Here is a 17510-nt window from a genome sequence, read left to right as displayed (position 1 = left end):
ACACATGGATCTCTTTGGTCCAACTACATACAAGAGCATTGGTGGTAACCTCTATTGCCTAGTAATTGTTGATGATTATTCACGTTACACTTGGGTCATGTTCCTAGGCGATAAGGGTGAAACTCCGGAACTCTTCAAGACATTTGCAAGAAGAGCTCAAAGGGAGTACAACTCCCCAATTGTGAAGATCCGGAGTGACAACGGCACCGAGTTCAAAAATATGAAGATTGAAGAATGGTGCGATGAAGAGGGCATCAAGCATGAGTTTTCCGCCACCTACACGCCTCAACAAAATGGAGTGGTGGAAAGAAAGAACAAGACACTCATCACCCTAGCTAGAGCAATGTTGGATGATTATGGCACGTTCGAGAAGTTTTGGGTGGAAGCAATCAACACGGCGTGTCATGCATCCAACCGAGTATATCCTCACCGACTCCTCAAGAAAACTCCATATGAGCTCATCACCGAGAAGAAACCAAATATATCCTACTTTCGAGTCTTTGGGTGCAAATGCTTCATCTATAAGAAGAAAAGGCTCGGTAAGTTTGAAAGTAGATGTGATGAAGGTTTCTTTCTTGGTTATGCATCAAACTCCAAAGCATATAGAGTATTCAATCAAACCTCCGGGTTAGTTGAAGAAACATGTGATGTGGAGTTTGATGAATCTAATGGCTCCCAAGAGGAGGTAGTTGGCTATGAAAATGTAGGTGATGAGGAGATTGATGAAGCTTTGAAAAATATGTCCATTGGGGATATCAAGCCGGAAGAGGTACATGAAGGCAATGATCAAGGGGGAGGACCTTCCTCATCTACACCAAGTACCTCCACGGCGCCCCAAGTGGATGAAGATCAAGAAAAAGATGATCCACTACCTCAAGAAGATGTGCCAACTTCAACACCCCAAGTCCAAGAACAAGAAGAGCAAAATGTTCCACCACAAGCACAAGTCACCCATGATCCACCCCAACAAGCATCCACGCAAATACCGCTAGTGAAGCATGGTCGCATCTCCAAGGATCATCCAATTGGTCAAATCATTGGTAGTCCTTCCAAGGGAGTAAGAACTCGCTCTAAACATGCTTCATTTTGCGAACATCACTCGTTTGTTTCTTGTATTGAACCCACAAGCATAGAGGAAGCGCTTGAGGACTCGGATTGGGTGATGGCCATGCAAGAAGAATTGAACAACTTCACCCGCAATGAAGTTTGGGTCCTCGAAGCTCCTCCGAAAGACAAGAACATCATCGGCACCAAGTGGGTCTTTCGAAACAAGCAAGATGAACATGGGGTGGTGATACGCAACAAAGCAAGACTTTTGGCAAAAGGGTTCTCTCAAGTCGAAGGTTTGGATTTTGGTGAAACTTTTGCTCCGGTCGCAAGACTTGAAGCTATCCGTATGCTTCTTGCTTACTCTTCACATCATAACATTAAGTTGTATCAAATGGATGTGAAAAGTGCATTCTTAAATGGCGTTATTAACGAACTTGTTTATGTTGAGCAACCTCCCGAGTTTGAAGATCCGAGGAATCCTAACCATGTTTATAGGTTGCACAAGGCACTCTATGGGCTCAAACAAGCTCCAAGGGCTTGGTATGAGAGGCTTCGTGACTTCCTAATCATGCAAGGCTTCAAGATCGGGAGGGTGGACACCACTTTGTTCACAAAAGACGTCAACGGGGATCTTTTCATTTGTCAAATTTATGTTGACGATATTATCTTTGGCTCAACTAATGATTTACTAAGCCATGAGTTTGCTACCATGATGTCTAGGGAATTCGAGATGTCCATGATTGGCGAATTGACCTTCTTCCTTGGTTTTCAAGTCAAATAAATGAAGGAAGGAACATTCATCCATCAAGAAAAGTATACTAAAGATATCTTGAAGAAGTTCAAGATGGATGAGTGCAAGCCAATCAAGACTCCCATGGCAACCAATGGGCATCTTGACTTGGATGTGGACGGTAAACCGGTTGATCAATCCCTCTATCGTTCTATGATAGGGTCTTTGCTTTACCTTACCGCATCTAGGCCCGATATAATGTTTAGTGTGTGCTTGTGTGCCCGCTTTCAAGCTAACCCAAAGGAGTCACACCTTTCGGCTGTGAATAGGATCCTTCAGTATCTCAAGTACACCCCTAGCATAGGCTTGTGGTACCCCAAAGGCGCTAGTTTAGATCTCTTGGGATACTCGGATTCGGATTTTGCCGGAAGCCGTGTGGATCGCAAGAGTACCTCCGGGGGTTGCCACTTGCTTGGGCGTTCTCTAGTTTCTTGGTCGAGTAAGAAGCAAAATTCCGTGGCTTTGTCCACCGTGGAAGCGGAATATATAGCTGCCGGTGCATGTTGTGCCCAAATCCTATATATGAAGCAAACCCTTTTGGACTTTGATGTGAAACTAGATAGGATCCCACTCCTTTGTGACAATGAAAGTGCCGTAAAAATTGCCAAAAATCCGGTTCAACACTCTCGCACAAAGCACATTGATATTCGCCATCACTTCTTGCGTGATCACGAAGCCAAAGGAGACATATCTCTCCAAGGTGTGAGATCCGAGGAGCAATTGGCGGATATATTCACAAAACCTTTAGATGAGAGTACTTTTGTTAGGCTAAGAAATGAGCTTAATGTGTTAGATGCGGCAAACGTCATGTAAAGTTGTCATGTCATATAAGAAAATGCATACATATAGGACACTTGTCTAACCATGGTAAGATAGTGATGAGCGAGGGTCTAGCTAGAGGTGGTGGTCCACTTGTTTTCCTCTAGGCTTGTAGAAAGGCTCATCATGAAGAAGCTTCCCGTGGGTTCAAACTTGACAAGTAGATTTTAATTTCTTGTTATGCATTTCTTGTCATATAGATGTGCACTTCATGTTTACTTTACTTTCGCATGTGGTTGTAGCTTGCATTATCATTGCATGCGTAAGGGTCACAAAGGAGATCACTTGATGAAAATGAGACTTGTTTCATATACAAGATCTTAATTCATGAAAAGTGAAAAGAGCAAAGTGTTAGGTACGTTATTGCCTAGTGAGTCATGTCATAATGAGTTTGAAGCTCTCTATCTTCAATATTCCTATGACAAGGCTCATACATTTTATTTGGCGCTTTGTCTCTCTTGCGGCTTTTCCTTGTGTTTGAAAAGAAAATTATTTAAGCATGTGTGCTATCCTATTTATTTTGAGGGGAAAAGTCGCCTATGCAAGTCCATTAACTTGAGTTTATTTGAGTTTTATAAGTTTATTGGACTTAGCATAGAAGAGTGAGCTGAGTGTGGGGTTTTTGGCTTCACCGGTTAAACCGACGTTCAAAGGATCTATACCCATCGGTTTAACCGGCGTTACTAAGTTGTGGCTCAGCTCAGTCAAGTTTCAGGCGTTCAACCGACGTATACAAAAGCGGAGCATCGGATCAACCGGCGATCATTAATACAGATCAGACCTAGCAATCAACCGGCGTTTTGATCAATCAACCGACGAGTTCACTTTTGGCTTCATCGGTTCAACCGGCGTTCAGTTTCAGATCTGCAGGAGTCTCGGGTGAACTGCACCGACGCAATCAACTGGCGCTCAAACCCTAGGCGTCGGATCGACCGGCGTTAAGGAAAATCGCGGGCCCACCTGTCATATATGTCTCTTGCCCGCGCTGCCGGCCTCTGTTTCCCTTCTCCCTTCACACCGCCGCCGCCCGACTCGATCCATCTCACGCCGCCGCCGCTCCGCAGCCGCCTCCACTCAGCCATCACTCGCCGCCGCTCGCCTGCACGCCGAGCCGCCGCCGCCGCGCTCCTTGCTCGCCGCCACCGTCGCCAACTGCCGTTCCAAGCCGCCAACGCGCGCCCTCGCGCTCGCCCAGCGCCGCCCGTGCGCACCTGCTCCGCCCTCGCGCGCCTCCGTGCTCCAGCGCCGCCGTGCTCCACGCCTCCATGCCATCCACGCCGCAGACCCACGCCGCAGCCGCAACCCCACGCCGCAGCCGCATCCGCTGCATCTTCTCGCCAGGCCTCGCTAAGTGCTCGACAAATTGCCTGTTCGAGATGGGTCGCGAGAAGAGAAAGGGAAAGGAAGTTGTGGTCGAGAAGCCTACTCACAAGCAGACTCGTGCAGAGAAGGAGGCCGAGAGGGCCGAGATGGTGGCCAAGGCCGCCGAGGAGCAGGCATCAGGCCGTGCTCGTCCGTTCCAGATCAGGGAGGACCCCAGAGGCAGAGGCAGAGGCAGAGGCAGGGGGATGGGCAGAGTCAGAGGTGCCAGGGCCACCAGAGCCGCGACAGCAGCAGCAGCGACAGATTCAGATGGTTCTGACTCAGAGGCAGCACAGTCAGAGGGGCAGAGTTCTCCACAGCAGTCGTCTGAGGGAGGTTCCCCGCCAGCGACAGAGCGTCGCACTGGACCGAGGACTCGGGGAGGACACCAGCCACAGGAGCCCCGCAGGTCCGCAGCAGCAGCAGCAGCTCGCAGAGCTGAGGCCCTAGAGGCCGAGCGCGCAGTGTTCCGTATGGACACTATTGTGCGTCTGGAGCCAGGTGTGATGCTCCAGAACTTGACCCGAGCCAATGCGGCCAAGGTCAAGAGGCTCAGGTGGAGTGTTGAGGAGGAGGTCTGGTTCCCAGTGACCCGAGACAGCAGAGTCGACAGGAGTTTCTGGACTCTGCTACAGGCCAGCTTCTACGAGACTTTCCAGCGGAGGGGCCACCGGATCTTCCCGCACAGGGTTCTTGACTGGGTCTCACTGAGGACAGCCGCAGGGGGAGCAGATGTGAGAGCACACTTCGCTCACTTCAGAGGACTGCCCAGGCTGCTAGAGATGGAGCAGAACCGTTATATCGAGGACTGGGTCAGAGTGTTCTACGCCACAGATTGGATAGCTCCCGAGCGCAGAGCCGTGCACTTCATGTTTGGAGGGCAGGACTTTGGTTTGTCGAGGGCGACCATTGCTGGTATACTTGGAGTTGACCTGGTCGACGTCTCACTGCACGAGAGGGTTTACGGGGACTCAGATCCACCCCGCAGGGCGATGGTTGGCGGGATTGCTCCTTCTCACGAGGCGATCTCTCAGTGTTTCCGCCAGCCGTTCCCAGCTTCTTACGCCAGAGTGCCGAGCTTGCTGACTCCAGAGGCATACGCTGATCACATGGCACTCCGGAGGACTCTGTTACCGAGGAGTGGCTACCCAGAGGGGTTCACAGGTTTGCAGCAGCTCTTGCTCCTACACATCCTCACTCACGAGCCATTTGATATAGTTGACTTTATTCTGGCTGAGATCGAGGATGTGATCACTGATGGGATGGGTGTGGTGCGACAGTTTCCTTATGCGCACTGGATCAGTTACATATGCTCTATGATAGTGCCAGCAGAGTCACCCATCAGCGCCCCTTACCGTCACGACGAGGCTCCCAGGTTCCCTGTCTACCGACCCACAGCTCCACAGGACAGGAGGAGGGGCAGACACGCAGATAGAGCAGCGATGGCTCGACTGTCACCGGAGGTTCAGGCATGAGTGGCAGAGGAGGATGAGGCACTCCTGGCAGCCGAGGCACAGCTTCCCGGGGGAGATGATGAGATTCACTGGTCTGAGCTTGAGTCAGACTCCTCCGAGGACGTAGAGTACTTTCCTCCAGCTGCCCCAGCCAGTCACGACCACGAGGCAGGAGGGTCCGGAGAGCCAGCTCCTCCGACTTCAGCAGCTGCTACAGTCTCTGAGTCCCAGGTGACTCAGCCGTCCGAGCTCACTGCACTACTACAGCAGCTCGTGACTCAGCAGAGGGAGGACCGACTTGCTCAGGAGGAGGCCAGGAGAGCACATGAGGCTCAGATTGCAGCTATTCAGAGAGAGGCAGCCCGAGAGCGTGCAGCGACAGAGGAGCGTTTTGTCGGCCTCATTGACAGAGTTTCACAGAGGACAGACGCTCAGTTCCAGCAGATGCAGCAGGGCATGATGGCGATGTTCGGGATGATCTCATAGCTTTACTCTGACACCGGACTCGCCCCACAGCAGCAGCAGCCCGGACTTCAGGGTGTAGGAGCACCTCAGCTTGCAGTCACACCAGCTCCTCCTCCTCCAGCCCCTACTGCTGCTCCAGCTACTACAGCGACACCAGAGATCACGTTCTCGATGTCCGCACTCTTTGGATCTGCCGGTCGTTCGCTCTTTTCACCACTGCCAGCGACCACACTCTTTCAGGACTCACCGTCAGCCGTTCAGTTGGTCGCCCTCCCTACCTCACCTCAGGCAGCACCTTCAGGGGGAGGAGCAGTAGAGGAGTCCCTGCTTCCACAGTCGACGCAGCCAGCAGCCTCAGCGGTCACTTCTTCAGATATTGATACTTCTTCTGCTGACCCGGTTACGACTTCTACGGATCCTCTACCTGGCAGTGCCAGCACGAGAGCCTCCACGACAGTCACTCCCCCAGTGAGCTCAGACCCAGACCAGCAGCTTCCGTCTGTCACCGAGGGTGAGGGTTCTCCGTCCGACGACGACGACGACGACGACGACCCGGACCGCTTCCTCGCCGTACCACGACAGCACGACCCGTAGCTCGCCTTTTGGTGCTTTGATGCCAAAGGGGGAGAGGTGTTAGGGGGAGGCCACAGAGTTAGGGGGAGGGTAGAGCTAGAGAGAGCTAGTAGTTATCAGGATTTTGATTCTTTGTATCACATTTGGTGTTAATTCATGGATATGTACATTTGTCGCTTGAGTATGCCGTTCTTTGAGACATATCTATGGATTTCGTTTGAGCCGTTGAGTTCTTTGGTCCTGCTTTCGAGTTTGCTTGTGTTTATCCTGTTTTATCTTTCTCGCTCTCTCGTTTTTTTTATGTTTGTGTTGTCATCAATCACCAAAAAGGGGGAGATTGTAAGCATCTAGGCCCTCAAGGTATGTTTCGGTGATTAATGACAACCATTATTGTGTCTAATGAGTTTGTGCAGCTTAATAGATCATTATCGCTCATTTGGTCATATGTCAAAAGAGGCCCCTCAATTTCGGTTATTCAAAAAAAAAAGGCGATCTCGGTATTCAACTTATATATGTCAAGGCTAAGGATCTTTCTAGTCCTAAGTGTCACAAGGTTGAGAAGGACACTTAGGTTAGTATAGGTTTTATAGTTTTGTAGTGATCGCACTATTAAGAGGGGTTAAGGGTAAGTAACTTGAGCATGGACATGGTCACTTAAAAATGGATGCACACTATGGTCACTCAGATTTCTAGAAGTTCAAATAAGTGGTTCTCAAACTATATCTCAAGAATATTTGGATTTCATTCAAGACTTAAATCAGAAAAGACAAAATCAGAAAAAGTCTATACACCGGTTTAACCGACGCTCTAAATTTTCTATACGTCGGTTAAACGAAGTCAGCAGGGTCTGAACAATTCAATACACCGGTTAAACCGACGCGTTTGAATTTAACGTCGGTGCATTAGTCCAGAGTTGGTTTTTCCAGGATATTTCAAATTCTATACACCGGTTAAACCGACGATGTTTGAATCAAGACGTCGGTGCAATTGACCAGTGAGATGGTTTTTCAAAGGAATTCAGAAGTTGTACTCACCGGTTAAACCGACGGTAGGTTTGAGTTAACATCGGTGCAGTTGTCCAGAGACTTGGTTTTTCAGTTGATCAGTGGACAACTACACTCACCGGTTAAACCGATGATACGTCGGTTAATCTGCCCAAGTTGTAACGGCTAGTTTTCAGAAAGGGCAGTTTACATTCATCGGTTAAACCGACGCTGGCTATTGGAGGATCGTCGGATTAACCGGTGCTACGCAGTTTTCTGGCAGCTTTTCTCTAACGGCTCTATTCGTGTGAGCTGCCTATATATACCCCTCCAATGGGTCATTTTGCTACTCTTAACACCAGGCAACATCCATACACTCATACTATAGTCAAGAGCCACCTTGAGCTTCATCATTCACATACTTGTGCATTCAATCAATCAAGAAGCAAGATTAAGGACTTGAGTAGAGAGAAGCTAGTGTGCATCCGTTCTTGGTGATCGGTTCAAGTGAAGGCCTTAGCTTGTTACTCTTGGTGATTGGCATCACCTAGGCGATCTTGGTGATCGAGGTGTTTCTCACGGAGCTTGCCAAGGATTGTGGGAGCCCGGAGAAGAAGATTGTACGTGGCTTGATCTCCACCACGCCGGGATGGTGAACGGAGACTCTTAGTGAGCGCCCTCGTCTCGGTGACTTGGGAGGTGACAAGACTCTTTGTGAGTGTCACAACGTGGATTAGGGGTGTGTGCCAACACATCGATACCACGGAAAAAAATCTGGTCGTCTCTTGTTCACTCTCTTTATTCAAGCATTTTCTTTCATGCAATTTACTCATGTACTTGACTTAGAGATCATAACTTAGCTCTACCTTGCTAGGCTTTACTTTGTCTTATCTCTCTTAGCTTGTGTAGGTAGCTTAGTTATCCGGTTGGTGAATTGGTGCCCTACTAGCATTGCATAGGTTAAGGTTGCTTTACTTTGTTTTAGAAATTGAAAAAGGCCCAATTCACCCCCCCTCTTGGTCCATCGATCCTTACAACATCCCATCGCCCGGGACACTGCACGGCACCGGCCTAATCGTCATAATTTCACTGCACGGACACATACCATCCCCCGAAACACTGCACCGGCCTACTCATCATAATGGTACGTAATGGACACATCCCATCATAGTCTGCACAGGCCTACATAACATAGTATGACGGAACAAAGTAATTACCAAGCTACAACCTGTAAACTAGATGCGTCTGCGCTTGCCCCCTCTCCTCCTGCCACGTCGCTCTACAGCCTGGGCCGCTCTAGTGTGGTGCTGCGAGTACGTCAGTGGATCCGGTGGGATGGTCTCGCGAGTGGACCGACGACCCTGCTCAGGAATAGGCGTCTGCTCCACCTGACTGTAGTCCTGCGTCGCGAGTGGGGCACCCCCCAGCTGTGAAGTGCCGACGACCTTCTGCGTCGGTGCAGAAGAGAAGAACGTGTTCACCCACTCCATCTGCGCGAGGTCGTCCACCTCCTGAATCTCCTCATCGTCGTCTGTCCCTCCCACCTGCCGGTACTCTGATTCACAAACCTCCATCCATCAATGTTCGATTAAGTATGTACTTGTTATCGCAAATTAACAACTCGTCTTAGACGTACCTAAATCATGTATTGGACGACGAAGAGACGAAGATCCGGCGCCGTACGGATCTATCGACAGAAACAACGACGTGCCGGGCGCTACACGAATAAGAAGTACAAGTTAATGAATAAAGTTTTACATGATACGGTATTGTAAGTGACACGAGGTTATAGTACGATTTACCTGCCGAGTACAAATGTGCCGGCCGCGGCACGTACGTGGGCCGAACTGCAGAACCCGAAGGTGTCGCCATCGTGTCAGGTGGCGGTGGCGGTGGACCTGACTGCGCCGCAAGTGCAGACCGGGCACAGGCACCAGCCCCGAACTGCGAGGTGGGAGGAAGGTGTCGTCCTCACGACAGGTCACGGCTCGTCGAAACCGCTTGCACATGTCGACGATCTTCTGCAGCGTGCTCTGGTGCTGCGCGGACGTCATGTCATGGTACTAGCCCATGCTCGACGAAGCCTCGGACTCAATCGCTCATATGACATCGTACTGAACCGAGAAAGTAGTAACATCATATGCAATCAGTTTTGTAGACTGCAAAATCAATCAGAGAAACGTACCGCTATGGCGAAGTTCTGGTCTCGAACTACGGGGTATGTCTCGGACACCCTTGCGGCCTCGATCCGAGCATCTGGTGGAACGTGCACGACACGTGTGCGCGTCCTCGGCAGGTACCACCATAGGTAGTCCGCGAATGCCTCGTCACTGTGCGGCCGATCCTCGAAAACGACGTCATCGAGGGCCGCAGCCCAAGAGTCGACGTAAGGACGGACCTTGTCGGCCCACCGCGAGCCTGGTGGCTGGCCCTGACGTGTCCACCTATAATACAAACTTGAGCGATTCAATGCTAAATGGTAGGTTATAAAAAAAAGATGAATTATTAACAGAACTATTTATTCGGTACCTATGGACGTGGGCCTCCACTGAGTGCACAATCGGGACCGGGGTCTGCTGGTAGAGACCGAACTGCCTCATGACCCAGTTCACGTGGTACTCCTCGACGTGGATGTCGTAAAGGATCGGCTTCCTTGTCATCCAGTACTCGTGATCTCGCAGGCATAAGGAAGAAAGACCGCTCGGTGCCTGGGCGTAAATGTCGGCTGCAGTGTACGGAGTCCACCTCACGTCCGTGTCCACAAGAGCGTCAAACTGTCCCACGAAGTCGTGGTACGACTTCCTCGTCTGCACGCCGACCCAAGAAGGCTGCATAACGAAAAAATATGTTAACTGCTAAATCGTACAGTTGTGAAGGCATGTAACAATAAGTAAAACAAACGATATAACGTACCCTCCTGAGGCACCATAACGAACCCATCGTAAGTTTGTCAATGTCGTCGTGGTCTGCGGATAGCTGGACGTACGGCTCGAGGTCCATCTCTGGCCTACCGACGAGAAAGCGCTCGTACGACCAGAGCTGTAACAGTAGAGGACACCCAACAAAAATGGGCTCCTCTGCTGAGACCTTCGTCACGCCCGTGCAAAGACCCCTGTAAGTCGCTGCCAAAACGGCATAACCCCAGATGTACTGTGGGACCTCGTGAAGTGGAGCATCAGCTATCGACCTCGCCAAAGGAATGAGCTGTTTGGGGCACGAGTCACCCTGGGAGCTGCAGAACATGACCCAGCCGAACAGCCACAGTAAGTAGGCCTCGAAGTGCCTGGCAACCGTAAAGTTGTCTGCGTCTGCCCTCATGTAGTCCGCCTTCAAAATGGTACGAGTCGTCAATGCAAATATGTACGAATATAAGTACGGAAAGATTCAACATTTATGTACTCACACTGAACTGTAGGAGCCACCTCTTTATCGGTCCGTGTGCGTGGTTCACAGGCAAGGGCCGGTACGGCAACGCTAGCTCGTTGCGCTGAACCCCGGCGAACCGAGCCAAAAGGTCGTCGCACCACGAGAGTCCCACGTCCTCTGCACCCACGGCTTGTCCAGCACATGGCAAGTCTAGAAGCATCGCCACGTCCTGAAGAGTAGTGGTCATCTCACCGACCGGGAGGTGAAATGTGTGCGTCTCCGGACTCCAACGGTCGAGAAGTGCCGCGAGGAGGGACATGTCAAACTGAAACCGTGGAGCCCTGTCCCTAGGTCGACGTGCAGGGTCAGCCATATCTCCCTCCACAAGTCGCGCAATCGGGAGAAGACCTGAAGCGCGTAGCCTGCATCGCGAAAATGAAACATCAAGTTAGAACAAACAGTTACGGAAACAATTAAAATATGTGACAAATGTAACCCGTACCTAGGAACCCAGCGACGGTGTATCGGCATCGTCGACATGGGCACACGAGCCCGAAACGTCCCTAAGCTTATGCCACGGACCGCAGACATGTATAACCGGTGGCGCTTGTCGACGAGAGCATCGAGCAACTCAGGGGTGGCTCCTTCCTCGTGCGGCATACCTGTATAATAAGATTTATTAGAAAAAATTTCAGAACATAAATAACAATATTAAGCATAATAACATTAAGTAATACAACAAATAATTAATAAAATACTAAATAAAACATAACATAATAAACTAATAAATGATGCACAACAAATTACATATCATATAACTTCAATTTACAATTACAGCAACAAAGTTGAACATACGTTTGCACCACATATTACAACAAATATTCGTACGCCAAGACGAAATCAGTTTACGACATATTAGTTCTTAATATTACATAATTTAACATCGAACATGATTCAATAGCGAATGACACAGATGCCAATCGTCATCGATCACATAAGGCCATCGTTGTTCGGACGGCGGCCACGACGACCCGTTGCCTGCGTTGCCGGATTTGGAGCAACTTCTGATGGGCCCGCTCCATCTGTGCGGCCACCATAACTCAATGCCGTACAATCCTTGTACGTATGACTCGTCTCATGGCACTTCGAGCAGATGTAGACGTCTTGACCAGCCTCCGATCGATCCATGTTATTTCTAATGCGTTTCTTCTTGCGTCGGCCCACCCCTTGAAACATTTCTGGATCTGGATCTGGATCCGGAATGTAAGTTGCATTGTGTCCAGGATCAGTTATGAAGTCTCTCAGGATGCGGAACCCATAAATCTCATGCCTCCAAGTCATCCAAATAGTTTCCTTCATGAAGTAATTTGAGACATACATACGAGGTTGTAGTCCACCAGCTTCAAAACAGACAGCAATGACATGTGTGCACGGCAGGTGCAGCAGCTTTGGCTTATGACATGAGCAAATACAAGCATCAGGACGGAGAACACACTCCTGCACATGCTTCTCACGCCGGCCCCCCATTCGGCCTTTGTCCCTACACATCACCTCGTACCAACGTTCCATAGAGCCAACTGGAGTCACCCGACGTAAACGGGCCTTTTTGAAAGCTTCCTCCATATACTCCGTAACCTTATATCTGTAAACTTTGCGATTATCGACCATATCTTTCTGTGCCATAGCGTAACGGTCCCTAAAGTACTCGCAAGTGCGATACAAGAAGAACTCCATGATCCCAACAAGTGGCAATGATCTTACACCATGCAGCACCCAATTGTATACCTCGGGTAGGTTCGTAGTCATTAAACCATACCTAGCATCTCCTTCATCAAACAGTAAAGCCCATTTCTCTTTTGGTTCGTGCTCAATCCACTCCGAGAATGTCTTAATTGCCCTTCTCCTTTTGCGCCTGACATTCGGACCGTCCAAGCCCACGTCTTCAAGTGAGACCTGGTCGTCCTCCTCTGTATTGACAGATCTCTTCGCTAGCTCCGCCGTTTGCTTTTTTGTTAGCTCATCCAATTTTTTCCATAGGAAGTTGAATTTCCTTTCCTGATTATGGCTGCATAACCGCTTGAATAGCTTCATAAGGGTTTTGTTCTTGAACTGGCTATGAAAGTTTGCCCCCATATGCCTCATGCACCACCTACTCTTTAGGCCCGGCCAAAGTGCAGTCCTACTACGCTCAGTAGAACCATTCTGTATGTCATCGATTGCTTGTAATATACCCTTGTGCCGATGATGAATCAAACACACGTTCTCTACATCTTTGACAATCATCTGCTTCACCCACTGCTAAAACCAATACCAAGTATCCCCTGATTCTTTCTCCACAAAGGCAATTGCCAAAGGCAACAATTGTCTGTTACCATCAGCTGCAACAGCTGTGAGGATTCTGCCTTTATACCTTCCTGTCAAAAATGTCTCATCTATACAAATGACTGGCCGACAGTGCGGAAATGCCTCAATGCAAGCGCCCAAGGCCAAGAACGACCATTGGAGTACCTGCTTTCCAGGCTTCTGGGCACATGGATACGTTTTCAAGTCATAGTAGCTACCAGGATTTCTAAGACATATAGTGTGCAGCAATGCCGGCATATTGTGATACGAAGCTTCATACGTCCCCCACCTCATCTGTAGCGCTTTCTGTTTCGCTCTGTAAGCTTTGTTGTAGCTAATTTTATATTTAAACTCCTCCTCAACAGCACAAATGATTGACTTAGGTTCATAACTAGGATTGTCCACGATCAAAGGGTACATGTAGTTAGCTATGAAACATGCACTGAGGTTGTGGTGCTGTGGTTCTAATTGCTCAAGCAGGCATGTGTGCTCCACAATTTTTTTGACCTCCTAGAAATCCTGCCACTTGCCCATATAAGCGTACACCCTGAAAGTACATTCGCTTCTCACACAACGCACGTCATATGTTTTCGGACTGCTCTTGACAACTTTGAACTGTCTTTGCAAAGAGAGAGTCGACCAACGTTTTATAGCTTCCTTCATATTGTCACTATTGGCATACACCGAACCGATGCATACCTCATTTTGCCTATACACCCAAGGGACCGCTTCACCTTCATTTACACTTAATTTTGAAAAATCATACCCGGACCAGTTGTGTGGGACATGATAATCATCGTCGTCATCATCATCATCCAAGGAGTCATCATTCATTGCATTGTGCTGTTGTTCACCCTCCCTCTGAAACTCTTCAACTATCTCTGGAATGTTTTCCCCTTCATCAGCCTGACCAGTTGCTTGACGAGGTTCGTGTGCAGCATGTCTATCATCTTCTAAAATCTCGAGTTCACCACCTTCTTCATGAGGTTCATGCATCATTTCGGTTTCTTCCGATACTATATCTCCCTGCCCTTCATGATCTCCACCCGCTTCAGTTTTAAAACTAATCTTCCCGAATGCTTGAACAAACAACACAAGCGATAAGCCTCGACTACTACTTATATTGACATAGTTCCTCCAGTTTTGCGTCCCTTCAAACGGCAATAGCTCCCAAAATATTGGTTCCCTTCGACTGACCACTGCCATGACAGAGATCTCATGTTCATCTCGACTAAGGCCGAAAGCTTTAAATAGCCAATTGGATATTGAAATCCAAGTCCTCTCTCTAGCTCGGGGTACTTTTTTTGTGATCGAGCTAAACTCTGACAAATCTACCCCTTCAGGACCATATCTAACTTCTCCTGACCCATAAAACACTTGAAAATACAAATCATCTGACATGCCTGCGAATATTTACGATAATAATTACTCGTCCTTAGAATTTAATCAATGCTAAAAAATATTGCTGCTATTTTTACATCTATCTTAATTGTTTCTCTACAATTTCTATTACTGACAACAATTTCTGTTTTTATGTAATATAATATCAATTAATAATATTTTTATGAGACTAATATGTCTGTTTGAACTCATTAATATTTTCAATTATATTCGTATGTAAACTAATATTTTCAATTACATGTTCTACAATTTTGTATCAAAATAACTTATTTTCAAATCACTAATATTTATTAAAACTATTTCTACACCTAAAAGTATATTCAAATCACTAATATTTCTAATCCTAATCTACCAACTATTATTACTAAAATTAAATTTTAAAATTTACATGCGATCCGAGTGTCGGTAACAACCTTCCGCCGGATGAACCGGCGGCTGGGTGACATTTTTGAAAAAAAAAATATCACGACATATTTTTTTGATAAATCGAAAAAAAATAATATAAAAATAAAAAAACTCCAATCGGGTTAGACTGGAGACAACGAGTTAATGTTCATGTGGGCCAAAGTGACTTCGATCATGGACTGAAAAATGATAGAAGGAAAGGTAACGAACTTTAGAACTGAACGGGACAACTTCTTGATAACACCAACTTGGTGAAGGAAGATGATCGACGGTGATCGTCGGTCAGCTAGCTTCGATGGGCTATTAATCTTCAGAAAGGAAAAGCAAAAGGCGAAACAAAGGTGCTCGTTTCGGTACATCAACGAGAAGCTTTGAGGTTTGTGTTTTATCAACGGAAACACGACAAACAACGAGATCAAGGTGACGGCCAAGATCAAGCTTGCACGTGACACGATTTAAATCCAATCCGAGAAGATTAAAGAAAGGATTTTATTTATCCAAATTATATTTTTAGGCTTAAAATCAATCTAGAAAAGTCTAGATAAATCTTTTAATCCATAAAATAATATATCTTGAAGATCCGGAAAATTCCAGGAGATAATTCAGAACACGTGAAGTCCAAACGAAATACTCCGAGCTCATGAAAAGGATTTTAGAACCTTCCAATAAATGGATTTAGCTCTAGCGAAAATGAGAATCAACGCCGGCAAGATTTGGAAAAATTCTCGAAAACTCTAAAGATGGATAAACTCTTTCTAAAAGATACTCACAATCCAAAATTAAATATTTTAGAGTGTGACAGTTGTAGAGCTCGACGAGATCTAAAACTTTATAGTTTACAATTTTTTCATTTGAGCTCATTTGCCTATATTGAAATATATTGGAAAACAGTTAAAGAAACACACTTGCGACGTCATCGATCCAAAACTTTAAAATGGAGCTCTCCCATTGGTCCAAACATCATGAGCCGGATCATCCCCCTCTCTCTTCCAAGTCAAAGCCGCTGGCCTCCTCCTCTCTCTCTCTCTCATCTCTCTCATTCTCTCTCTCTCTCTCTATCTCTCTGCCTCCTCCTCGATGACGGCGATGTGGGTGGCAGCGGCGGCGGCGGGCCCCAGGCCGGCGAGAGCTCCTCCCCGGCCCTCCCCCTCCACCTCCCTCTCGCGGCTCCTCTCCTCCCTCCTCCGCTCACCCCTCACCGGAATAGATCGACTGTTTAGGAGGGGCGGCGGGGCGAGGAGCGGCGACCGCGGCCAGCTAGCAGGAGCTCCAGCCTCGGATGTCTCTCTCTCTCTTTCTCATCCCCACCCCTCGTCTCCACCCTGGCCACCCCTCCCTCTCCTCCACCTGGCTCGGCGCAGCGTGCACGCGATGGCAGAGCAGAGCAGCTCGCAGCGCGGCAGCGCGCGAGTGGAAGAGGAGCAGCGGTGGCGCGCGGGTGCGACGCGGGTGGGCGGAGCGGCCCGCGGTGCGTGCGGGCAAGCCAGAGCAGTGCGGCGCGGACCAGGGGCCGGCGCGGCCATGCGGAGGTAGAGTGGCGCGGCGCGGATCCGGGCGGCGGGCGGCTTGGCGACGCGGGCCAACGAGGAGGACCAGCAGCATGGTAGGGCAGCAGCGGTGGCAGGCTGGTGGCGGCAGCAGCGGCCGGCCGGTGGGGGCAGCGGCGGCCAACTGGTGGGGCTGACGGATTTTTTTGTTTTTTTATATTTTTCAAAAGTGTTTGCCGAGTGCACAACGAAAAGCACTCGGCAAAGTTCTCTTTGCTGGCTCCTGAGGCACACGACAAACGTGCTGGATCCCGTAGTATATATAATTGGTTGCTCGATTTATTCCTTCAAAATTGGGCGTGACAGAAAAGTTACAACTGGAATAGATTATTTCCTAAAATGGTAAGGCCATACCATAGAGCTATATTACGGCAAGCCGAAATACGGCCGAGTCTTAATTAATTTACCTTGCTTGGACAGTTATTACTTAACACTGTGCATCCAGCTTCTCCACCGAACTTAATTAGCGCCGGCACATCCGGTCACGCCCACGCTGTGCGCTCCCTACTGGGCATCGCACTCCATGTGGCCACCGGTAGGCCTGCTACGTTTGTGATAAACACTAGAGAGTGGGGAGGGTTGATTTCTAACAATATTTTGTTGAAAGTGTACCTTGACATCGTCATCGTGTTAGGTTCAGATTACAAGCGTGGCAACTGACAATACGGCACTGGCAGCGGCATCGTCTGAGGTGGTAGCGTGCGATGGCCATTTTTTTTTTGTTTAGGATGAGTTGGCCAACGCGGATACAGCCATGCCCGACAATATTTTTTTCAAGTCGCAAGAGCAACGAGGACTGGTTGGACTGGTTCTGCATATATAATAGCTAGCTCAAGCAACACCACTATAGATGGCCAAACGTGCAGCCCGGCCCAACCCGGTACTAACACTATTCGGCACGACACTACTCGACACTAAGCCGTACTCGTTCTGTGTCGTGCCGGCTCCTTGG

The sequence above is a fragment of the Panicum virgatum genome, chromosome 8K, assembly GCF_016808335.1.
Source record: "Panicum virgatum strain AP13 chromosome 8K, P.virgatum_v5, whole genome shotgun sequence".
NCBI lineage: Eukaryota > Viridiplantae > Streptophyta > Magnoliopsida > Poales > Poaceae > Panicum > Panicum virgatum.
The sequence above is the reverse complement of the archived record's forward strand: the minus strand, read 5'-3'. Positions refer to the sequence as shown.